Source organism: Balaenoptera physalus (assembly GCF_965194825.1).
Source record: "Balaenoptera physalus genome assembly, chromosome: 13".
Taxonomy (NCBI): Eukaryota; Metazoa; Chordata; class Mammalia; order Artiodactyla; family Balaenopteridae; genus Balaenoptera; species Balaenoptera physalus.
The window spans coordinates 99,455,815-99,482,323 of record NC_138892.1 but is presented as its reverse complement, the minus strand read 5'-3'; the positions used below and the strand labels follow the sequence as shown (position 1 = coordinate 99,482,323).

At 40.4% G+C, this 26,509-nt stretch overlaps 1 long non-coding RNA gene across 1 annotated transcript; it reads left to right on the top strand.

The window, feature by feature from the left end:
* Positions 1-521: 521 nt before the first annotated feature.
* Positions 522-26,263, top strand: LOC309641362. The gene is made up of 2 exons (XR_014252595.1): positions 522-10,408; positions 13,595-26,263. It is a non-coding gene; the product is annotated as an uncharacterized lncRNA (long non-coding RNA).
* The last annotated feature ends 246 nt before the right edge of the window (positions 26,264-26,509 follow it).

Genomic DNA, 26,509 nt, shown 5'->3' with positions numbered 1-26,509 from the left:
CCATCCTTCCTTCTGGAAAATATGATTATATTAAATTGATTTGTGCATTAAATGCCAAATTAAGTGCTAAAAGGTAAGTCTGGCAGAAAGTGTGGAAAGTTTCCTGAAAGCATTAAAGAAATTCAAAAGCCTTTGCATCTACTTTCTCTAGAATGAGATAAGTTTCTGGCAAGTGAGTTGAGCTGGGAGTGAGTGACATCCTGCAGATGTGTCTCTGTCCCTTCCTAATTCCCACCCTCAACAGACAGAAGCCCTGAAGCACCTGGGAGCATGGAGCCAGGAATTTGACCCAGAGCAAGTGCTTCTTCCATTCTCCATTCCAAACCCCCACAGTCATGCTTCCCTTAGGGGGAAATTTCCAGAGAGCAAGACAAGTTTCTCCCTTGAGGAACAGGGTGCTTCTTCCATTCTCCATTCCAAACCCCCACAGTCATGCTTCCCTTAGGGGGAAATTTCCAGAGAGCAAGACAAGTTTCTCCCTTGAGGAACAGGGTGCCCAGAAATTTCCAGAGAGCAAGACAAGTTTCTCCCTTGAGGAACAGGGCGCCCAGGGCGCCACCTGACCTTGCAGATTAGATACTGATAAGGTCTAGCCTAGTATTTTAGGGCCTAGTCAAGCATTTTTCTGGCATCTGGTCAGAGACCTAGCAATTACACTAAGTATCTTGAGCAATTCAAAAGAAATCTCAAAATTGATTCCTTCTTAAAAGCTTTAACCATGGAGTAAGTTTATTTATTTATTTATTTTTATATTTATATTACGAAGGCAGCTTATAACAGGATACTAAGAACTCTAATCCAGTGCCAGAGATACAAAAAAGTTACTTACTTAACAAATGTTTACAGAGTGACTGAGAAATGCAATGACTAAAGCAGAAGAGGCACTAGACAAGAGGTCAAAATCGCAGACTCTGGGGTCCAGCATCCTGGACTATATCCAGTATATCCTGGCTCTGCCAGTAATAATTAAGCAACCATGGGCAAGTTACTTAACTCATAGTACCTTAGTTTTTTCTTTACATAACGGACATAAAAATAGTTTTTACTTTGTTGGATTGCTGTAAGGGTTAAATTAATGTATTCGTGTCAAATGCCTCAAATAAGGAAAACCATAATAAAAATTAGCTATTATTATTATTAGGTGCTGAAGATGAAAAAGGCCCAGGTCTCCAAAGAGTTGATAATATTATTTTAGGGTGGGAACATAAAGGAACATCCCCCTGGAAAGTTTCATGGGGAAGATGGGACAGTTAGGGTAAGATTCACCTGAATTTAATAAACATATTTCTGGGTTTATAGAGAGAGAAAGAAGGTAAACGGAGGGACTCTAGGCAAAAGAATAATGTGCATGAATAGTAATGTTCCAGGTGTCCGTCATGTGAGCTATAATCAATTTGGGAACATAGAGGGAAACTATGTTAATTGCTAGATTCTAAACCACTGAAGGCTGGAACCATCTTAATCAACTTAGCATTACCCACTCCTACAGAGTCTGTGATGGTTGCATAGCGATTGCCAAATAAATGATTATTCATCTGTATTGAACTGTAACATAGGGTAGGTGGGAAGGCATCATCAAATCCATCATTTGAGCAATAAAATAGTGGCTAAAAACTTGAGTTCTGGACTGTGAATCCAGGTCTTTGTGAACACTTGGGCTTGCCCAAGTTACTTTATCCTTCAAAATGCAGGTGATGATAGTAATTATTTCACAGGGTCATTATGAAAATTAAATGAACTCATCCATGTAAACCTATAACTAGCTTATAATAAATGATCGATGATTGGCAGCTATCATTATTATAACTTGAAATGGACCTTGAAGAATAATTAAAACTGTAAGAGTAACTATTCTCATTCAAGAGAAGTTCCTGACTGGAGAACATAGGGAGAGTGTGAGAGGAAAGAGGGTAGAAGGAAAGAAGTTTGTGAAAAACAGTCTGAAATGACATTTGGGACCAGACCAAGGAACGCTTCAAAAGCTGAAGAGATGAGTCATTATTCTGCCAGCAGAAGTTCTGGTAGAGTCATGCTTTAGGAAGACTAACCAAACCTGCACAAGAAAGTAGGTCGGCTATGACACAGCACAAGCAAGAGTTACTCCAGATTGAGCAGAGTGGTGGCCCTAGGCATGAAAGGAAGGACGCAGATACTAAAGACATTACAAAGGTGAAATTAAAGGGGCTTGGTGGCTGATTGGATTGGCGGGGAGGGGCAAGTCATCCCCACCATAAGTTATGTATATGCTCCCAAGAGTTGGCTTTAATTCCTCTAGGACATGAATTCCCAGAGTCAAAACGCCTATGCTAAAAATAAAAGGAGACAGAAGAGGAGGATGAGGAGAAGGATAAGTCCTGAGATTCAGCTGAGAGTCTTGCCTGGTGGTGAGTGAACAAGTAAGAAAACACACTGTGGTGTAGCAGTAATGGATCTCACTGGGTTAGAATAAAGTTTTAGGGCCCATGTTTTCTCTGGTGCTAGTACACATCCTTATGGGAAATTCTGGGACTGACTACAGTGTCTTTATCTGTTAAATATTTTGCCTCAAGATTGGACCCTTTTAATTCATGGTGGGGGGGGGGGGTGGTCCATAGCTAACTGATAAGAAATAAAATAGTTATAACAATGAGATTTCACCTCAAACACATTAGTATTATCAGAAATACAAACAAACAATGAGTGTTGGCAAGGATGTGGAGAAATGGGAACTCTTATGCACTGTCGTGGGAATGTAAAAGGGTGCAGCCATAATGGAAACAGTATGGCAGGTCCTCAAAATATTAAAAATGTAATTGCCTTACGAACCAGCAATCCCATTTCTGGGTGTATATCCGAAAGAATTCAAAGCAGGATCTCAAAGAGACATTTGCATACCCATGTTCATAGCAGTATTATTCACAATAGGTAAGAAGTTGAGGCAAACGTCCAGCAATAGATGAATGGATAAAGAAAATGTGGTTTACAAATACAACAGAATATTATTCAGCCTTAAAAAAGGAAGGAAATCCTGTTGCATGCTATGAACAAGGTCACATGGATGAACAAGCAAGGTCGTATGGATGAACTTTGACGATATTATGCAAAATGAAATAAGCCAGTGACAAAAAGGCCAATACTGAATGATTCCACTTACATGAGGTATCTAAAGAAGCCAAACTCAGAGAAACAAAGTAAAATGGTAGTTGACAGGGGCTGGGAATAGGGAGAAATGGGAATTGTTGTACAATGGATATAGGGTTTCAGTTTTGCAACATGAAAAACTTCTAGAGATCTGTTGCACAATAATGTGAATATACTTAACACTATTGAACTGTACACTTAAAAACAGTTAAGTGACAAATTGTATGTTATGAGTTTTTTACTGCAATTAAAATTTCTAAAAATAGTTATAAGTTAATAATGGCTAAATGACAATGATCGTGTACCAGACACAATTCAAACTATTTTCCAAATTCTAGGTACTTTACAAATATCATTTTAATCCTCATAACAATCCTAAATTATTATCACTGCATCCAGTTTACAGATGAGGAAACTGTGGCTCAAAGAATTTAAGTAACTTGCCCAAAGTCACAAAGCTAGTAAGAGGTTGAAGCAGTATTCAATCCAAGCAGTGTGGCTCAGAGTCAATTTCCATCTTTTCTCTATACAAGCTCATCTCTACTCATCATCTAAGTGTCAAGGGTAGTTACTCATTACTCTGTTAGTTCAGGTTTAATTCCTTCCTTCCATCTCTGCCCCAACTATACTGAAAGGTTCAGACAGCAGGGGCCAGACTTGTACAACTTTATGACATGTTCCCTAATAGTACCTAGCTAGGCGCTTTGCCCATTATTGTTGGACCAAATGAGCTCAGACATTTTAACAGACATTGAAGCTTAGCAGAATCCCATCCATGTAAGATTTGAACCAGGAGATTTCATCCAGGCTCCTCACTGACCCAGTTCTAAATAGATGCTTCCTAGTAGATACATGTATATGTATAACTGAATCACTCTGCTGTACACCTGAAACTAACACAACATTGTTATACAACCATGCGCCAATATAAAATTTTTTAAAAATGTTTTTAAAATAAATACATAGCTGCTTCTTTCCTGACACCAGATTGAGGTAGGTACCCCTGTGAGAGGCTGGAGAAGGTAAATGAAAGAACTTCAATTTCCCCAATCACATTTTGAGTTACATAGGGAAAAAGCAGGAAAAGGTTTGAGTGTCTTTTGCTGACCTCTCCAAGAGATTTAATAGAAATGCACCATGGAATTTTATTCACCACTCTTTTCCTTACAAATGAACCTCCTCTTAACCACCCCAGCACTCATTTAGGTAAAGCAGAATGAAGGGTAAAGGGTGGATAAAGAATGAAAGCGCCCGTTATTAGATTTGATAAATGCTGAAGGCAATCTGAAACAAAGTCACCTCATCTTCTATATACAAATTTTCTTTTCTCTTTTGATCCCTGGAATTTCCTCCAAGCAGTATTGCCTCCTACCCTTTCCCTTTGAAAAGCACATTAAGAGACTCTCTCTTAAGAACATGAGGCTCACTGCTCCGTCAGGAAGAGTCTGAACTGATGGCTTCTCCCAGCAGCACTCCAGTCCCATTGGCCACCTGACCTATCCCCCACTCCTCCCTTAGAGAATCACACCACCACCACTCCACCATCCCTACCTCCACCACTCCACCATCCCTACCATTGCCCAGACAATTCTGTTGAACCAACATTTAATTGAGCGAATATTAAGTGCCAGAAAATGTCCTGGGCGCACAGAGTTTAAAGGACCTTGTCTCCAAGAATCACACAGCCTAATGGGGGGTGGAAAGGTTATAGAATATAATCTCAAAATAATTAATTCTCAGCACCCGTTTTTTTTAAGTCCTTTTAAAATTTTTTATTTTTGTAATTAACGTATTTGTTCAATGAACTTATGGTTACCGGGGGGAGGGAGGAGGGGGATAGATTGGGAGTTTGGGATTGACATGTACACACTGCTATATTTAAAACAGATAACCAACAAGGACCTACTGTAAAAAAAAAAAAACAAAAAAACTATGAGGGATGTAATGTACATGATAAATATAATTAACACTGCTGTATGTTATATACGGAAATTGTGTAGAGAGTAAATCCTAAGAGTTCTCATCATGAGGAAAAAATATCTCCTTTCTAATTTCTTTAATTTTGTATCTATATAAGATGATGGATGTTCACTAAACTTATTGTGGTCATCATAAGTGAAGTCAGATCATTGTGCTGTACACCTTAATTAAACTTATACAGTGCTATATGTCAATTATATCTCAATAAAGTTAGAAGAAAAAAATAAAAATAAAATAACATATTTATTCAAATAAAAATGAACACAGTACATGATAAAAATTTCAAACAATGCTTAAAAGTATAAAATTGAAAAGGAAAAATACCTCTGCTTCCTAACCCTGAACCCGTGATTAACATTTTCTTCTGTATATTTCTTGAAAAAAAAATGTATGCATTATTCTTGCTGCTCAGTACTTAAGGAGGATTATAGTCCATTCACTTTATGAGATAGTCTAAATTTTATTCTTGGATTCACGCATTTAACATGTATTTGATTCTTACTTTATTCCAGACACTGCTTAGTTGCTTTTTTTTTTTTAATAGAGTGAAAGATCCTTTAAATTCTATAGTGCTTTACAATTTTCAAAAGTTTCACACTCATGATTTCATATAATCCCATAATAACCCTTTTTCCCCCCCCTCTACCCCTATATTGTCCCTCTCCTCTTCCCTCTCCCCACTGGTAACCACTAGTTTGTTCTCTACATCTTCGAGTCTACTTCTTTTCTGTTATATTCGCTAGTTTATTGTATTTTTTAGATGCCACATCTAAGTGACATCATACAGTATATGTCTTTCTCTGTCTGACTTATTTCACTTAGCATAATGCTCTCCAAGTCCATCCGTGTTACTGCAAATAGCAAAATTTCATTCTTTTTTATTGCTGAGTAGCATTCCACTTTATATACGTATACCACAACTTCTTTATCCATTTATCTGTTGCTTCTGTATCTTGGCAATTGTAAATAATGCTGCTATGAACATTGGAGTGCATGTATGTTTCTGAATTAGTGTTTTTATTTCTTTGGGATATATACCCAGGAGTGGAATTGCTGTATCTTATGGTAGTTCTATTTTCAGTGTTTTGAGAAACCTCCATGCTGTTTTTCATAGTGGCTACATCAATTTACATTCTCACCAACAGTGTAGGAGGGTTCCCTTTTCTCCTTAGGGCCAGTTTTAACCATTTGAGCAAATTTTCTGATTAATAACCCAGCACCCTCCCTACTTTAATGCCTCCTAGAGTTCATTCGTTTAATTTATACTGATGAATCATCTGTTCTTTGCAAAATTCTTTACTATCCCAAGGGCTCAAAGCTATGGATACAAATAAATGAAGTAAAAGATGTAATATGACAAGAGCCCTAAGAGAAGTACAGGGTATTCTGGTGATCCAGAGGAGACAGAGATTACACTCAACTAATGATGGCTCATTAAGTCAACAGTTGTTGAGCAACTCAATGAGTCAAGAACTATGCTAGACACTAGTGACATAAAGACATAAAGACCGTCCCTGACTCTGAAGGTATCCGTGGCTAATAGTTCAGAAAGCCTTCATAAAGGATGTTACATTTTAACTGGATCTTAAAAGATGGATAAGATCTCATCAGGGGAAATGATGGGTAAAACAGGAAGGATTATCAGGAAGAAGTAATAATCCAAGTAGAGACACATAGCGGCAGAGATGGGAGAGTGGAGGACCCACTCAGGTAGCAGCAGTTAGTCTAATCTGTCTTAAAGGGATGTTGCAGAACACGTAGGGATTTGAGACCATGGAGTGGGATGCCTACCTTAGAGTAGCAGACCAAAGAGAGTTGACTCACTGATAGATAACAGCCTGTTACTGAAGGCTTTTTAGTAGATTAAGCTGATGCAACTCATATTATATGAAGACAGGCAGTGAAAAAAAAATGTAAAGGAAAGACAAGAAGAGGGGCATCACAATAGCACAGGCAAGACATTGAGTAGCAAGAGTACTATATGATCAGCAAGTTATGTTTACATGGACGACGTGAGAAGTGAGGGTCCAGGGAGGGGAAAAGACGACTCCCAAGTTGTAAAGGGTGAATTATTCCAGTGACATACACGGGGGGTCAAACCAGGACCCAGTTTCTGAATGGTGTTAGGAGGAGAAGGGGTTGGTGAAGAGAGGATTTTCAGGTGGGGGCAAGATGAGTTTGGCTAGTGGAAATTGTGTTGCTTTAAGAGAATCTTGATGGAAATATCCCATAAGCAGCAGAAAACATGAGGCTGAAGTCCATGAGATTTTGGTTTATGATGGTGATTTTGCTTTATGCATAGAGATGTGTTATTCATCTGCTCTGAAGTGATGACTGTGACCAAACAGTAGATATGATTCCAAGACAGATGGGGAAAGAAAGGACTAGGAAGGAGCTTGGTCTAGGAAGTTCTTTTATTTAGGACAATGGAGGAAAAGCCAGCAAAGGAGACATAGAAGCAGAAAACCAGAGTGTTACACGGACACAGAAGACAAGGAAGGAGAGTATTTCAAGGAGATAGTAAACAGCATCAAATACAGCCAAGACAGGTCAAGAATAAAGGTGTTAAAAAAAGTTATTATAAAAAAATAAAAATAAAAATAAATAAAATTGCCTTACAGTTTTTAAAAAAAAGAATAAAGAAAATTAAGGAAGTAAGAGGAGCAAAAAGATCAAGAGAAAGTGAGGTGGGGTTTTTTTTTGGGGGGGGAGCAGTTATTTTGGGGTTTAGGTAAAGAGTGTTAAAAAACAAAACAACAAGCCCTAAAAGAGGTCATTTATGCTAATCCCCACATCACCAGACTGAGACTTAATTAGCTTCAGCTCTCCTGGAAATGGAATCTTAAACCAGTCAGTCAGGATTCTCCTGATCAGCACTAGTTAAGAAATGTGCCTTTAAGTCCCTTGCCGTCTCCTGAAGGAAAGCAACCTTGCCATGACCAACCTGCTTTTTTGCCCAGTATAACTCTTTTGTTCCTGCTTCCTTCTGCCTATAAAAAGCCTTTCATTTTGTACAGGTCCTCGGAGCTCTTTTCTATCTGCTAGATTGAATGCTGCCCGATTCATGAATCGTTGAATAAAGCCAATAAGATCTTTGAAATTCACTTGGTTGAATTTTGTTTTTTAACAGTTGACAAGAGCATAGGCAGAGGGAAAGGAGAAAAAAGAAAGTAAGAGAATGAAAGTGTTAGACTGTAAAAGGGTTGGGGTAAATGATGGCACAGAGTTGCAAAAAATATGCGTAATTACCTACTTTTACTTTGGTTTTCTCCCATTAAAGTAAGCAGCTTTTAGGAAAGGACCAAGAACTGTTCATGTTTGCACGCCAGACAGAGATTGCTTCTTACCCCTGATACGCATTCTTCTCTTCTCTCGCAGAGTAATAAAATCCCTGATGTTTAACGGGGCATATGACAGCCCAACATGAAGACTGCACTTCCCGGAGGATATAAGCAGAAGTAGTATTTGAAACCTCTAGGTTTTGTTCTTAAAGGGAAATGCATATCCTTCACTTCTACTTTTCTCCTTTCTGCTGTATGGGTTGTGGGTGTAGTGATGGTTCATCTTGAACCATCTGGATGAGGGCAACATCGTAGGGATGGCAGAGAAGATACAAAGGAAGGATCCTGCATTCTTCTCAAAGTTGCAGAACACAGCCATCTTACCAGGTCAGAGAAATAAACCTCTGTCCTGTTTAAAGCCTTGATAGTGTAGTGTGAGGTGGGATATACTGTCAGAGTACCCAAAGTATCCCAAACTAATCTGCATCCCAGCACGTTGCATAGCTCCTATTAGCTGCTTCATAGAGATGCAAGGAAAGGAGGGAAAAGATGTCTAAGGAGACATTTTAGATGTTGGCAGGACTCTAGGAAGTGAAGGCAATTTTGCTTTAAGTGAGTCATGAACACACAGGTTTGGTTCCTTGTGTTTCCATCTCTTTGTACCAAATCAGGCTACGACAAAAATCTCCAATTTGATCTTGCTTCACTTTACTATTAATTTAGTGAAAGGCTTTCTTAATATAAGTCTAGTCTTAAATGAGGCAAGGATTTCCTTCTTTGATGTATAGCCTTTTGTTCTGAGATGCGTGAGGTGTATAAATGTTTCAAAGGGCTTTCAAATCCAAATTTACTCTGATACCAGTTCTGAGAGATTGGCAGAATGCATATTAATATCTTTCTACAAGTGAACACCCAGCGTATTGTTGCCTCCATAAATAGTTAAATATTGAGTGCTAACCAAGGAGATAGCAATCCAAGATGGTAAGTGACTTGTTCAAGGTCACAGCTCTTTAGTGCAATGCCAAGAGGTACAACCAAGACATCTAGAATTCATCTAATCGTAACAGACTTAGTGGACAGTAGCCTCTGAAGAACATAAGCCATGTCGTCCAGAATAAGGTTTCTCTTGAAACACCGGGAAGTATCCAATTCCTCACTCTTTCTGTTTGAAACCCAAAATGTCTCGTGATTGGCATTTATTTCACCATCAGTTACGGGGAAATAAATACAAGCACATTTTCCTAATTTATTTTATACCTAAGGTGGGAAATAGTGAAAGGCAAGGAAAATTCTAATTCATTTCCAGGTAACTATGATCAGTACTTTCTCAACTTATTCCAGTCTTTGCTTCCATGAAAAGCAGCCCTTCCCATCAGAGCAAGCACCTTGTTCATCTTCATTCTCTATCTGTAGCTGGAAGCACTACCAAGAGCATGTAAGCTTGCGTGTTCTCTTGCTTAAAGCCAAAACATATTTGACGGTTTAACCAATAAATATCTTCTGAGAACTACAGCAAGAATCCATGGAATCTTAATCAGGGGGAAAATTCTGGGAGGAGAGCCAGACAGATATTTTGCCTTCCAGGCCCCTGTGACTTATGATTAAGGTGCCTCATCCGGATGGCCTCGTGTGGGCATTACTCAATATCAATGATAAGGAAAACTTGCTGTGTTTCCTCCAACCGCCCTGGCCAGCAAAGAGCCCCACTATACCCAGAGAAATCAATTCCTTTTTTTTTTTTTTTTTATATCCTCAACCGTGTTCTTCATATGGTGAGAGATCAATAAAATAAATACTCATTGAAAGAATAAGCGAATAAATGAAGAAACTGACCTTTGCAAACCAACTTTTTTTATATTCTCTGTTCTCAATTCAGTGGGCCATCCTATGACAGCCCTTCTGTGTGATCCAGTGGGTGCCCCAAAACAAGAAGAGTGTGTGTAACACAAGCCCAAAGATCCAGGAAGCCAGAAAAAAGTCCAGGAAATTCTGAAATGTATCCTGCTTTTCCATGCAAGAAAATACAGGTGGGTGATATGGATAGGGATGAGGAGCCTGGGATCAAGCAGAATTCTAAAGTCACGATGCAAGCCGCATTTTCGATGAAATCTGCAGGAATTTTGCCCTGCCTGCACTTTCTGTTTTTAACTAGTTAGGGAAATTTAATGGAAAATGGAGCAGCACTGTGCCCCTGGGACTCTGGCTAGTGACTAAGCATCCTAGGGGTCTGTTTACAGAGGTTTTGTCTTAACCCTAGAAAAGCAAAAATAAGGCTGGAGTATCTTACCCTTTAATCAGCACGGATACTAATCTGAGCAGGCAGAATGTGTGTTCAAGCTTCCTGAATGCACCATGCATAGAAATCAGATGGGAAAACTACCCAGTTTCTGATCTGTGAATCAGTATTATATGGCAATACCGATAGCTCCTGCGTTTATATAGAATTTGACAAGTTACAGAACAGTTCCCACGCATTATCTTATTTGAGTATCACAACAGCTTTGTGTTGAGTGTTATTCCAATTTTATTGAATACCTTCAGGACTTGATACTGGTTCTTCAGAGGTAAGAAAAATCGGTCAATCCATGCTTCCTTTTAAGGAACAGATATTGGCTCCTTTGTCTCAATTGATGCCAACTTCATGCCCTAAAAAACAGCAACCAAAACCTAAATAACAGGGAGTGAAAAGGAAAGTTCTTGCAGTCCTGATAAAGGCAACTATCCAGGCCATCCAACCTTAATTTTTATAATTACTACATGAAACCAAACCATCCTGCAGTTGTCATAGTGGGCTGCCCATCTGTAAAACTTGACAGACCCGGAGGGTTTTAGAACAGAAATAAACTCAGCGATTTATGGCCCAATACCTTCATTTTAGTGAGGAGGAAGTGGAGGTTCAGAAAGATTAGGTAAGATTGTCTGGCTTCCAGTTGCAACACCGCCTCTTGGCAAATTCCTTAACATATCTATGTCTCAGTTTTCCCATATGTAATATGGGAATAACAATACCTATCTCATGGGGTTGTGTGAGAATTAGGATAGTGCCTATACTTAGTAAGTACTGAATATTTAGTAAGTACTAAAAAAATACTGTAGCCAGTACTACAATCATCATCATCTACCAAGCACACATAGAAAAGTTGGGACTAAAATCTGATTCTAAATCCAGTGTTCTTTCCACCACAGGACATTATCTAATTCTGTGGGAGGAGCTCTTCTGCCCCCTTTGAGGTGCCAAAGGCATTAAAAGTAAATTCTTGTTTTCCACATCTAAATGCATAGTAGAAACTGGATTCAGAGAAAATGGATTCAGAGGCAATGGGCATCTAAGAAATTTGGTATTAGATAGATATCCACCATCACCTCAAAGAAAGGCACAACTAGTTATCTGGAATCTGTATTTGGATGGAGAGTTTCAGACAAACAAGCTACAGAAAAATAAAACATGGTAACTTCAGTAATAGGGTCAAAGAATATATAATTCTCCCTCCTCATTTCTAGTGGCTGATTTCCCTTGTCCTTTATGTGAAGAGGAAGTGGGAGGGAGTATTTTTTAAAAATTAGAAAGTCTGATATTCAAGTTATTGCAGACCAAAAAAATAAATAAATAAACTTACCCACGGGTTAGAGGGAAGGGAGAGAGGCACAGGCAGAGCCCAGAGGGGTTTTAAGGCAAGGAAACCACTCTCTATGACACTATAATGGTGGACATGTGTCATTATAAATTTGTCCAAATCCATAGAATGTACAACACCAAGAGTGAACCCTAATATAGACTGTGGACTTTGGATGATGGTGTGTCAATGTAGGTTCATCAATTATAACAAAGGTACTGCTCTGGTAGGAGGTGTTGGTCACAGGGCAGGCTATGCATATGCAGGAGTAGGGGGTTATGGGAAATTCTGTACCTTTTGCTCAGTATTGCTGTGAACCTAAAACTGCTTTAAACAATAAAGTCTATTTACAGAGAAAGACAAATACTGTATGATATCACTCATAGGGGAAATCTAAAAAAACACAACAAACTAGTGCATATAACAGAAAAGATGCAGACTCACAGATGTAGAGGACAAACTAGTGGTTACCAGTGGGGAGAGGGTGTGGGGAGAGGCAACACAGGGGTAAGGGGGAAGAAAGGGTTATTATGGCCTTATATGAAATCATGTGTGTGAAACTTTTGAAAATTGTAAAGCACTATAGCATTTAAAGAATCTTTCATTCAATAGAAATTTTTAAAATTTTTTTAAAAATAAAGTCTATTTAAATAAATAAGCAAACTTACTTGTCAAAGTACAGAACGGGTTGATTCCATCCCAAGGTCAAGTGTCCCTGGAATAATACATGTAACAAGATACAGTTGTTTCACTTCAAGGGAGCCAGAGCAGTTAGACCCATTACTAGAGAGAGTCTCATCAGAGGGGAAACCAGTCACGGCACTCCAGAAATAACTCTGCTACAGACGCATGTGGAATAGAGTCACAGAATGTTAGACTCTAAGAACCTAGAGAAGAAGGTCTGTCTAAATCCTCTTTCTGTTCCCCAGAGCCTAGCCATAGGCCTGGAACAGCGTAGGTTTTCAAAGCTTGAGAAAGAACAGGGAGAAACTCTCTGGGACAGAATATTCATGAGATTAATATTGGTGTGATCATAAGACCCCATCTGTCCACTGTGGCACTGGGGTCCCCTATGACTAGATGGTCCAAGAGAATGAAATCAGATCCTGGAGCCTCCTGATCACATCTTCGCTTTAACAGATCCCAGTCACCCCCACCTGCCCCGTGAAGTACAGGGCCTTGGTTTCCACAGTGCTGGCAGAGGAGCCCTTCCCCACATCCTGGGACTGCAAGAGGTAGCAGGATAAAGGTCACATTTCCACCTGTCCTCTGATACTCTCCTGAAGAGCAGAGTATCACCGAGGCCAGAGCCCCAAGGGCACAATGCTGCTGCTGTAATCCTACTAAAGCCCATGAAGGACATCTTAAAATCTTACTGGAAGTAGAGGAAGAGCCCTAGACTCCTAAAACAGTATTCAAAAGACGAATTTACTTGTAAGTTTTTCTGTCGTTATTTTTTCCACCTCCTTATCCATTGGATTCCCAAGCAGGCTGTTGGTCGTGCTCCCAGTTATGCTCAATCAGGATTGCCTTTCCACCTGTATTCCTCACTGGAGTTAACTCAAGGCTGTTCTGACTGCTTCTCTTTGGATTTCTCAGTGGGTTCTTTCCTGGATTCTTCACTAAATGGTTCAAATGACTCTTCAGTGAATTCCTAACTGAAATCCTGTTCCCAAACGTCACTGAATTCTCCACCGGTGTGTCTCAATCTGTGGGCATTGTTTCATGCAGAAGACATTAAATAAAAGGCAGTCGAGCAAATACAAGCAAGAGACCGAACGTTTCAGCAAAGTCTACGGTAAGTCTCTCTCCCACTTCCCTCACTCTGAGACAGGAGCAGAGGGCACGTCCGTGGCTCTCCACCATCTGGAAATGCTCTCTGCGCTGTCCAGTACCTTAGCCATTAGTCACAGGTGGCTATTGAGTGCTTGCATTTTTAATTTTATTTAATTTTAATTATTTTAATTTATATAGTTATCTACTGCTCGCAGCTACCATACAGGACAGTACAGCCTTTGCTGCATTGCTTGTGTGACAGAGAGACTTAATTCTTCTCAGTTAAGGAACTGATGCCTTTTCCCTGCTACTTGTCCAGTCTAATTTCCCTTGTCAAGAATGAGAATTTCCTCAGAAAAAAAATTTGGAAATAACTGAGAGGTTTGGACTTCACTAGCACAAACACACTCTGAATCACTCCCATAAAACCATTCTTATGGTCCTGCTGTATCCAGTGACCAACCTGATTGCCATTGTCCAATTTATCCTTATTATTGTTGATATTAAAAAGAACACTGTGGAAGTGCTCATGCCTAGTACTAGAACAGAACATTTAACTTTGTTCTGTTTCCAGATACTCTCACCTTGCCATCTCATTTAGACGAACTACCATTCATTAAAAACTATTAAGAGTGGCAGAGGAGGGACGCAAGTGAGATGTCCGAGGAAACTCAAGAAGAATGGGCGAGACTCGTTAGTAAAATTCCCACAACAGCTTTACCTACATCACAGCTGGGTCCGGCTCGAAGCTCTCCTTCACCGTCCAAGGCCAAAAGCCAGAGACTTTCACACGCAAGAGTCAGGAACTCACCAACAACCAGAATAAATTTAGGACTTGGACTCCAGCCCTGATTTTACCACTTGCTATGACCCTAAACTCATTTCCGCAGAGGAAAAGAAGCCTCATGATACTGTCCCCCTTAAGAACTGTTAGGCTGATCTCTAGAAAAAAAGATGCAAATGTTACTTTTCATTATTATTATTTTTCAGGGCTCCAAACAGCCTTAGTTTGGAAGGCAAAAAAATCCTCACAGCTTCCGCTACTGCAGCTTTGATGACAGATTCAACGGTAATGTTTTTTACCCCACTCTCTTCTTCCAAGACTTTTTCTTTGTAACTCACCCAACATGGTCCTGGCAGGCTTTGTTTAATGAGTCTGTGTCTAATACATTACAGATGCTCAAAAAACATTTCTTTTAGGAATGAAATAATTAACAGGGTGGGAAACAAATCAAAATTTGAGCCAGACCCAGGTGAGGTGGGATTCATGGAGATTTCCTTAAGGCCAGTGAGAAAGCTAGCAACCAGGAAACTGGGCTGTGCCTGGGATTTCCTGTGAACTTGATTCAAACACTTTGGAAATAAATACCAAGTGTTACTGAAATGTTTAAAGTTGGTAGTAAGCTGACTAGCAGAGGGAACAGTGAGTGGGAAGGCAGAGTTTGCAGGGCCCAGAGGAGCTGAGTTACTTGGGGTTGGCACTGGACTCCCTTGGAGCAGAAGCAGCAGGCGTAAGACAGCCAAGGTCGCCCTCCTCATGGTGGGTCTCGGTGGGGAAAAAAAGTACTGGGAACCAAAGCGGGGAAGTACACAGACGTCAGCTGTGCTAAGGTAAGGCAAAACCCAGGCCCGGGCCATTCCCCCACTTTCCAGTCTCCTTACGGTAGAAAGAGAATTGATAGACGATCCACTAAAATTCACTGGGCCAGTCACCAGGGGCTGAATGAGTGGGAGTCATTGGATATAAGGGACCAAATCAAAGATTTCAAAGCAAGTCAAGGATAACAAAAAGTGTTGACTGAAAGAAAAACACACAACCTAAAAGTTGCAAGTTGAGTTTTATTTGGGGATCTTCCTGAGGACTATGGCCCAGAAGACAGCCTCTCAGATAGCTCTGAGGAACTGCTCCGAAGAGGAAAGGAAGGAGCCAGGATATATATGAATTTTTCGCTGGGGAAAAAAACCCACAAAACTTGTAATTGAGCATCAGAAGAGTACTGCTGATCACAAAGAACAGACATCTCAAGTTAATGACATTAGTGCTTTTCTCTGTATGAGAAGATGCAAGAATCTTGGGGTCATTGAAATTATTCCGCAGAGATGCATCCTAACTATCACAGGCCAGTATATCCAAAGAAGAGAATGCTTCCGGTTTTTTTCCAACCTGAATTCCCCTCAGGGTGCGTTATCCTGAGCGACTGCAGCGACTGGCTGATGGCTTGATCCTTATAGAACTGGAATGGCGAGCAACATTCCTTTGTTTACAAAAGGCAAAAGGGGAAAGTTATTAGAATCATTAAATGCAGCTGTCACTTTCAAATAAAAATGTATGCAATATGAAGTATCAACACCTACCGGGAATTGAGCAGAGATAACCAGTTTAGTAAATCAATGGGAGGATTTGTAAGAAACGCTAGTATAAAGCATCAGAGATCAATCCAAATCATTATGACGGCGTCCTCTTCCTTGAAATAATCAGAATAAATAAAGCTAAAAGAACAAGGGAACTCAGAAAAAACCCACAGATATGGAAAAACATGAAATATATTCTGTAACTGCAAAGTATACTCTGGAAACATATGAGTGTTAGCAAAATCCAACTAGCTGTTTAAGTTATGTTTTGGCTTTAAAATTAGTTTTCCTCCATTGAAGAAATAATTTGAGGGATGGGGAAGGGGGAGATGAGAGGAAGATTGGAATTCAGTAAAATCTATTAGAAGGAAAGGAAGAAGGTAAAAGGGAAAATCAGTGATAAGCTAGATCTCAGGGGCAAGATAAGAGGATGAAAAGAAGTTACCGAGTTTGAAGAAACTCAGGGAAGTAACAGGACAAAGGAAGTCTTCACGTGTCCCTCTGCGGCCCAGGCAGGATGCGGGAGCTAAGGCACAGAGAGGTTAAGTAACATCCAGAAACACGGAGCTAGTTAATGGCAATTTCAAGGGCTGGTGAAACATCCAGAACAACTTGGTTGTGTATTGTTTTGATAACGATTTCAATCCAGTTGTTTATGACTTAAGTGGTTTCAATCCCCTTGTTTATGGCAAAGACAAAAAAAAAAAGGAGTTGATTTTAGGAGTAAAGTTGTTTTGCTGTAAGAGTGAAGTAAGCTGTATCAGGATGTCACCATCTCATCTGTTCTTGATAAGCACTCAGGCTCAGCTGCTAAGGGGCTGCCCTGGAGGCTTATCAATAAAAACAGATGAAGCAACTAAGAGGAGGGGACATTTAGGCTATAAATACCCAGAGTTTGTGAGGACTACGTGAGAGTTTCCATCTTGGCAAAGCTACCCTTTGCTGATCTAGTCTCCAGAGACCTTGGTGCTTTAGCTCCTGCCTTGGTGAAGGTGACCCTTTTACTGGCAGTGGCCAAAGCCAAGCAGCAGCCTGAGAAGAAGCTCACCTTGGCCACCAACACCCATGTGCCCTCATTCTCTAGCAACTGCTCTAACAACATGGGACTTTTCACTTGAGTTTCACCACTGCTGGACACCAGCTTGTGGTCGGTTAAGCCAACTCTCCCGAAAACCAACCTCATTAAAAAATGTACACCTCATATGAATGCAGACTTTATTTCTGTCCCCTCCCTTTACCTGGGAACAATAGTGTAATTAATCTATCATTTGTTAGGAGTATGTCATTTCTTTATTGGCTTATTGAGACGTTAGCCTATATGCTATAGGCTTGTGAAATTATTGTAATCCCTGCCGTGAACCTGTGCTCAATTAACTATTGGCAAAGACCATTTCAGTCTGAGCATAATTTACCGCTCTCCAAAACAAAACATATGTCAACAGATGGATTCATCAAAAGCTGATTCACAGCATATAAACAAGACCTGAGCCTAGCTCTCAACCTTCCAACAATTTTTCTTTACCCCAAATTCTTCCAGCCAGTACTAAGGGGTCTTTTTTTGTTTTGAAGTGCTTGTTCTGACCGCAATAAATTTATTTCCATCCAGTTTTCATTTGTTAAAGATGAAGACAACATATTCATTTAAAGGCAGAGCTATGAAATTTAAGCTCATACAGAATCAGTACTAAGGGGTCTTAATGATGAATTTTCAAGAAAGAAGGAAGAAAAGCCTCACATAAACAAGCACACGACGCTGCTGATAAGAAGCAAGTCAGGGTCTTTGATCACTCTCCATTCTGTTTCCACAAATGCAGCAGAGAGCAGGAGCGAGGAAAAGGAAGTGGAAGAAATGTCAGGATTGCGGGCTTGTTCCAGGGTCCTGGGCCAGGAGCCTTCAGGAACATCACCTTCCTAAACTGAGCCAGGCTAGATGCTGCCATCTTCTTATTCACTGGAAGTGAACCAAACAAACGTGTGGAATTAAAAAAAAAAAAAAAGAGGAGAAAGACTCCAGGAGAAGAGAATGTCAGGGTCAAGTGAGAACTAGATGATTCCCTGAAAAAGCAACCATGACGTAAAATGCATGCGACCTGAAACTGGAAAGCACATTTAAATAACAAGAGCTTCTGGATGTTATCGGCCACATGCACCACACCTGAGTCATTAGGAAAGCAGGCTTGGAATGGATGATGGAAAGCTGAGAAGATCAACCCCTGCTCCCACAGATTATACTGTTCACTGCATGCCCCAAGCCTCTTGGGAAAAATTGGTACCTCATCATGGTTTTCACGGCCCAGGTCTCACCTGACAGGCCCTTTGCTCCTGGACCTTGGCTCAGAGGCTCAGAACCCTCCACAAGGGCTCCAGGAGAGACTTGCAATCCTTCCTTTAGGTTTTGCACAGCGACAGAGCACTCCCACCAGTTAAGGGAATCCGGGCAGTCAGCGTGGCCCTGGCCTCCTGTTCCAGCTGCCTCACCGAGCCCCTCAGTCCGCCTCTCCTCCTGTCCCTTCAGCTGTTCCACGCTGAGCTGAAGCACTCCCCAAGGGGTTCCCAAGCCTCTCCTGGTGTAACCTGAGCCTGGGCTGCTTGCTTAGCACCTGCTGGTCACAGAGCCAGCCCCTGAGAGCAGCATGTAGCTCAGCTCTGGGCCCTGGGCCTCACCTCCCCAGGTCCCCTGTGCCCCCTTCCCTTTGTCTAAGGTCTAAACATCAGTCGAGTCTCAAGAAGCTGTTTCCAACCAGTCAAACCCAGAATCTGTTCTTCCTAGAGATCCTGGGGTTGGCATCATGAATTTGGCCCTTAGCTTGTCATTTATCTTTTTTTATTGTTGTTATGTGTTTCTTTCTAAGACTAAATTCATAATCTCTATCAGGGAAGGGCCACACTGTTACCCCTGTTTGTATGTCCAGGGCAATAAAGAATATATTGATGATGATAATGAGAAGGAGGAGAAGGTGGAGGAAGAGGAAGAAGATGTGTTCCTTAGGATTTCTGGATACATTCCCACACCGCCGCCTGAGTCAGGCAGTGTCCTAAGTACCAAAGAGACAAGATTCTCCTCTTTATCCTCAATGAGCTTCTGATCAAAAGGGCAAGACTAATGTGTGGAAGAGGAGGAAAGCACTTTAAGCAAGGACAGGCTAGGATATGAGATCCTGCATGGTCTTCCATTCATTTGTTCAACAGAAAGCACCTGTGCGCCACAGTCCGGGCCCTGTGGTAAGCGTCGAGCATACAGTGGTGCGTAAGACATGATCACTGCCACTAGGGAGTTTACAATCTAAAGGGGAAGAGAGCAAGCAGGCAGCAGATTGCAGTGCCGTTTGTTGAAGGGGGAGTGTGCACAAGGGACACCCTCTCGGATCTTGGAAGGACGCAAGGAAGGCATGAAGTCACGGCAGCCCAAGGATGAGTGTTGCCCTGTGAAGGGGGTGGGTGTTGTAGGGAGAAGTTCCTGGTAGAAGAAAAAGAAGGAAATCCTTCTTTCTCAGTCTTTTTTCTAGAACTGTCATCTCTCCCATGCAGTTCAGGGATAAAATAGAATTTAAGTTCATGAAGGAATGGCAGAGAAGACAGAGAAAATAAAGAATTTTTAAATTGTGCTTTGAGGTTACATTGGCAATACACCATCCTGATTTTAAAAGCCACATGGGCAACAACTATAATAGAATAATCTGTAATGGGGGCGGGGAGGGGAGGAGGGAAGCAAATGCAAAACTATATATACAATTTGCCTATAACTGAATAAAAAGAAAAAAGCAGGGCATAATAGACACCTATGAAAGGCTGTGAAGGAAATGCTACCAAATTACCTCTTGTGTGATTCTACGTGTATAATAAGATTTTGGATATTTCTCATTTATTTTAATAATAATAATTTCATTGAGTGAGCATGATTCGCTTTTATTATAAGGGGTAAATTATTTTTTAAAGAAAATATAAATGCTGCCATCCTTTTTACATGTTCTGACATGTATATTAACTCATTTAACAAATACATATTGAGTGTCAGACATTGTTCTGAGTATTAGTAGAACATGAAATAGGCTTAGTTCCTGACATCATGGTGAAGAGAGACATCAATAAATAAGCAAGTAAATATAAATAAGCTGGATGAGATTAATAGTGTGGGAAAAAAATCATCGAGGAAGGGTTACAGATAGTGCTGGGGTGGCAAAAGTCTGGAGGAAGTTAGTGGCTATGCTATTTTACATAGGGCTCTGAGAAAGTCTCCCTGAGAAAGGCTTTTAACAGAGTGAGGGAGACAGCTATATGCTATCTGGAGAAAGAGTGTTCTTGGCTGCAGGAACATTAAGCGCAAAGGCCCTGAGGTGACATGGGAACGGGCTTGGTTAATTTTCTTCACACACTGTTGCCTGGTCTTCTCCCAATACAGTATGAGTAAAATTAAGAGCCACCAGAGAGAAATTTTCAAAACATGGATATATATACCAGACTTAATTTATTCAACAAATATTCACTGAGTGCCTGTAAGATACCAAGCACTGTTCTAGGTGTGAGGGACCAAGCAAAGTCCAAAACAAAGTTCCTGGCCGTAATGAAGCATGACCTTGTGGAGGAAGCAACTGACAAGTTAAAGAAGTAAAATATATATACACTTCATACACCATACAGTACAAGTGGTAAGAAGGAAAGCAAGGCAGAAAATAGAGACAGGGCTCTGTGTGTTGGGGGAAGAGCCACAGACCTAGATGGATTCTGAAAGGGACATAGACAAGTCAAAAAGATGAAGGGACACATAGCTAATTTTCCTATTCAGGAATTGGTGCTTCAATATGGCTTTATAGTGATGAATAAAGATCATAATTTCAAAACAGCAACAACATTCTTCAAATCAATTTAAGACCATGTTCTGTGTTATTCCCTCATTTTTCACGGAGCAACTGGCATGGACTTGAGGAATGTCATTGCTTAAGTTTAGCTTAAGCAAAACAGAATTAAGGAATCAAGTCTGCTAGAATAACAGCTAACATCTATTGAACACTTTACAGTGCCAATCACTGTTCCAAGGGCTAGATATATGTATATTTAATCTATATAAACAAAACATATTTATTTGCACAGCAATTCTGTGAAGTGGTTACTATTATTCCCAATGTATGAACACAATGAATGAACAAAATGAAAAGTTAAACTACTTGTTTCAGGCCACACAGTTAGTGAGTGGCTGAGCCTGGAACACAAATCCATGGTACCTGCCATCCAGGGGCAAGCTTGAACCACTGTAACATACGTACTGCTTCCATGGCCAGAACAAAGGAAACCCATACATAATGGACCTCCCAGTAAAATAGGGATGACTTAGAATCACACAGTGTTAGGTCTTGAAATTAATTCAGAAATCTTGTCACACACCCTGATCTTAGAGACCCAGAAGGAATGACCCAAACCCAGATGTCAAGTGTTCAAATTCCCAAGCTGTCCTTTCTTCAGTATAATGTGTTTGTGTTAGCTGTTGTTTGTGGCTGTATATCTAGATCTATAAATCACACCTTTGCTTAAAGAGCACTAATAAACAAAATTCCCAGCAGGGTGTGCCTGGCCTTTAGGACTTAGGAAGCCAGATTTCTATAGAATGCATACTCACATAGACCCATACGTGTTACTGTTCTAATCTGGCGGACTGTTCTGATACCGTGGATGGTGTCATTCCTCACAAAGATCCTGTCGTCCATGCCATTTGTGGCAGGAATCATCCCCATCTGACACTTTTTCAAGTACAGATTTCCACTGGCTCACCACTAGCTCTTGCTGGTAACACATTCCTTGGTTTGGTAAATCTCCATACTGCTTCTAGTCAAGACGGTAATGACGAAACCATTAATATTGATAGTGCTCTACAGTTTGGTTCAGTAGTAACAAGTCCTACTTGACAAAATGATAGTCATTCCTGAGGCTGGAAGCAGGGAAATACAACAGTAAACACTGCTTATCATTTTTTTTCCCCCAACAAACATTTATCAGGCACTTACGTGCAAAATTAAGAAGAAGGAGTAATCTCTCCTCTTACCCTCTCCCATCCTCATTGGAGAGGAGAACTGGGAAGGGAAGAGCGTAGGACCCTAGGCCTCGATTTTGCAATCTAGTTTAGGAGGCAGATACCTTATCGAAGCAAGTAAACAAGGAAAAGAACAATGCTGAGAGTTTAGAAGGACAAGTGATTGAAATCAGGGATTGAGAAATTTGTATCGGAGACCATAGCATTTGGTATGAATGTTGGTGATTGGGAAATTAGAGTAGGGAAAGGACACTCTGAACCTGAAGCCCTGTTGCACCAGACGTTAATGTCAGCCAGTAAGAAAAGATAAGCAAGTAGCCTTTGGGTGGGAGGTGGTCCGCTGAAGAGAGGTTTTACCCGAAGGGATTCCACCGAAAGGATAAGAAGTCCTTATTCTTCCTTGAGGTCATAAGACAGGACTCCTTTATGTAATTGCTCCCATTTATAGAGAAAGGAAAAGGTCCATTCTGGTTCTCCTGTCCACAGTAATGAAATGAGATTTCTTTTATCACTGCTGACTCCAGGTCCACCCCTCCCCCACCCCAAAATCCTCGCTCATCGATCTTTCACTGAGCACCTAGTAATGCCTCCTAGGATGCTGAACAATGCTCAGAAAAAGATGAAAATTACACGAGTTCTCCCTGTCAGGATTTCAGAGACTCACGAAAGAGAGAGGCATACAAAGAAATAATGGCACCTAAGATAAGACTAGCGAGAATGCAGGTCTGAATAAAATCCAAGGAGATAAAGTATAAAAGTTCAGGAACTGTGGCGCTGGGGGAAGGAAGATCTTGAGAAGAGCCTGGCCTGAGACACCTTACAGGGCATTTGCCAGTAAGGGGTGGAATAAATGTTGAAGAGTGATGGAGGGAACACTTGAACCAGATTAAAGGCCAAGTGGGTTTAAAACAAAGTGGTGAGTTTGGTGAGTAGAGTGCATACATTTCAGGACTGGAGACTTGCTCGGAAGCCAGAGATGAAGGGCCCTGAGTGTCATGTTAGGGAGCCTGGGCTCCACCCTGTAACTCAGTGGGCAGATACCCCTCACTTCATATCCACAGGGTGACTTGCTGAAAATAGGAATTTCTGCGCCCTACTTCAGAGTGTAGGACCTAGGAATCTACATTTCTAACCGCCTCTCCAGGTGATTCTTAAATAAATTGTGATAACAGTGGCCAGAGTAAGGGGATCTTTGAAAAATTTTAAGCATGGAAGAAAAGTAAACAAATTGACATTTAAAAAATATTACATATGTTCATACTATATATGTGTGTATGTGTGTGTTTCATATCTAACCTTTGTACTAGTTCAAAACTATTTTCCATGTGTGGGCATCTCATTTCCCCCATTAGGAGAGAAAGACCATGCTTACCTCAACGTGCCTCATCAACTAATTACTCCTCCTCTGACCACAGCCAACGGTGCTTCAGGGTCTTCAAACATAGGTGGCAGGAGTCCCCACGCAGGGGAAAGGCCACACCTAAGACCTCCTTTCGAGATCCATACTGGCCCCAGCATCTTCAGCACCTCATCCAATGTTGCAGTGTTGAAGGGCTGCTACCATATCTGCCATAAGTCTGATATATCTAATCATGGCACTACTCCTCCTTAATGGCCTTGCATTGTCCACAGGAAATAAGGCCAAGTGCCAAGGTAAAGCATTAAAAAAAATCTCAATCCAGTCCCTACCTACTTTTCCCAATTTATTTCTTACAGATATCACTGGTGCACTTGAGGGACCAACCACATGGAACCACTTATCATTCCGAGGTATGTGACATACATTTCCATCTCTGTACCTTTGCACATGCTGTGTTTTCTGTGAAATACCGACTGTCCTGACTCCACATTAGTGCCTGCCTGGGAAACTCCTACTCATGCTTCAAGATCCAGCTTAGATGTCACCTCCTCTGTGAAGCCTTCCTTGATTCCCTCTGAGAGAAATACTTTAATTACTCCACCTCCTTCAATTATTATCTGGCTGTTTTGATTCTGGCAAAGAAGAGTTGTAACAGCTCCTTTCTCTATCACCTATCCTGTCTTTTGCAGCCCTTCATATATTTAGCATATTTCATTAATACTAAATTACAAAAATAACAACCACATAAATGACAAATTAATAGAATTTTTCTCCCAACGGATTGAGCGATTTCCAATGGGATATGGTGTTCTTGTTTGCCTTTGTTTTAATATTTGCAGAATAGAAGCTCTACTCAACAAGTTTTAAAATTTCTTTCTTCCTTTCATTCTTTCTTTTTTTCTTTACTACTGTTTATGCTCTTGAACTCTTGTTTGCAGAAAAATCATTATATTTCTTTCCAAAGAATACTATGACAAAGTACCACAAACTGGGTGGCTTAGAACAACAGAAGTTCATTCTCTCAGAGTTCTGGAAGCCTAGGTGCAAAATAAGTGTCCGTGGGGCTGTGCTCTCTGTGGCCGTTCTAGAGAGAGAATCCTTCCTTGCTTCTTCCTGCTTCTGGGGGCTCCAGGTACCCCTTGGCTTGTGGCAGCATCACTCCAGTCTTTGCCTCATCTTCATATGGTCTTCTCCCTTCGAGATCCTTACCTTAATTACACCTACAATGGCCCTTTTATCAAATAAGTCCACGTTCCAGATTCCAGAGATGAGGACGTAGGCGTATCTTTTGGGGTGCTACCATTCAGCCCACTACAGTGATCTTCTTGCTTATAAACTATGTGTCGATAGTGTTTTCATTATGTCACAAACGCTAATAAAATGTTTTTGACATTTTGGCGTAATTTAGGAAGTGCCTAGGACACAATCTCACCAAGTGTCATTCTTATAGATGACAGAAGGTGATATAGCAGGAAAATTGGATAATTGATCATTCATTCAGATTTGCTTTGGATGTTAACATAAACTCTTGACCTAGGAAACCACTAAAAGAGCAGCTGACTTCAACTATCTTTAAAAATGCTTGGTTGCAACCAATTAGTCTCCTTCCCCTGATAGATTACCTTGTCCTCTTTGGTGAATTTGAACAGTGTAATAGTTGGGAATCAAGCTCTCATGGAATTAAACTGAGATTTACCCTGTTTTAATTACCAAAGCAGAAAACAAAGAAATGTTACTACTCAAGAAATCCTATTAATTCTAAACTAAATTACACAAAAGCACACACCGAACGAAGAGTGTAACATTGAATAACTTATAACTAAAAACTTTGTTTGCAGTTTAAATCAGGGTTTCTCAACCTTGGCATTATTGGCATTTGGGGCTAGATGATTCTTTGCTGTGGGGCTCCTGTGATTAGAGGGTGTAGCCTTCCTGGCCTCTACCAGTTGGATGCCAGCAGCCTCTCCCTAAATTGTGATGACCAAAAATGTTTCCAGACATTGACAGATGTCCCTGTGGGACAAAACTGCCCCTGAATGAGAACTACTAGTTTAAATGGGAAAACTCATATTTTAAAAATTAAAAAGTAAAAATTTCTTTGTTGATTTGTGTAGAAGGGAAAGTGATCCTGATAGTTGTGATATTACAGATTTGCTCCTAAAAACATAGAAGAATTTTTGTGAGGAGCTAAAATAGAAAGCAATTATATGTTTCAAACTTATTGTTACTTGTGCTTTCTGAATTTATTTCCCCATATTAAAAAATGGAAATTATAATACCTCTTGGAACACTATGAGATCAAGTAAAATAACAAAATATAATACAAAATAAAATAACAAATACAAAATACAAAATATAATACAAAGTAAAATAACAAAATATCAGAGGGCTGAGCACATAGCAGGTGCACAAAAAAGTTAATTTTTTTCTTTCCTCATGGACCTATGGAGGCCTTTCTGTTGTTTCCTTTGGTTGTCTTACTATGTTTTTTTCTTGTGTGTTTCAGCATAACTTTGGTTCCAGAGGATTGTATTAAGACTTTGTAAAGTGATATTCTTGTCTAAAGCAAACCAGAATCTAGATTTGGCTGTTTGTGGAACTTTCTTGCTTTTAATTTTAAGGGAGAGAGAGAAGGGGAAGGGGCAAAGGCACACTAGAAAAAAGGAAAGAATATCTCTCTCCTGCAGCCACCCTAACAGATATTGTTTTAGAGATAGAAAAGAAGTTAGAGGAACCACATTCAGAAGAGACTGTAAAAGACTCAGAGTATAAGCAATGCTAAACTTACCCCATAGGTTGCGTTTTCCAAAAAGATCTTGTGATCCACTCCATTGGTAGAGGGACCTCTCTACATGCAATGTTATTGAGTGTAGATTTCCCACTGGGACACTACTGGCCTTCACTGGTAACCCATTCCTGGGTACAGTAAGTTTTCATAGCTCTCCCACCTAAAATATTAATAACTAAACATTAACGATAAAAGGGCCCCAGTGTATGAGGAAAA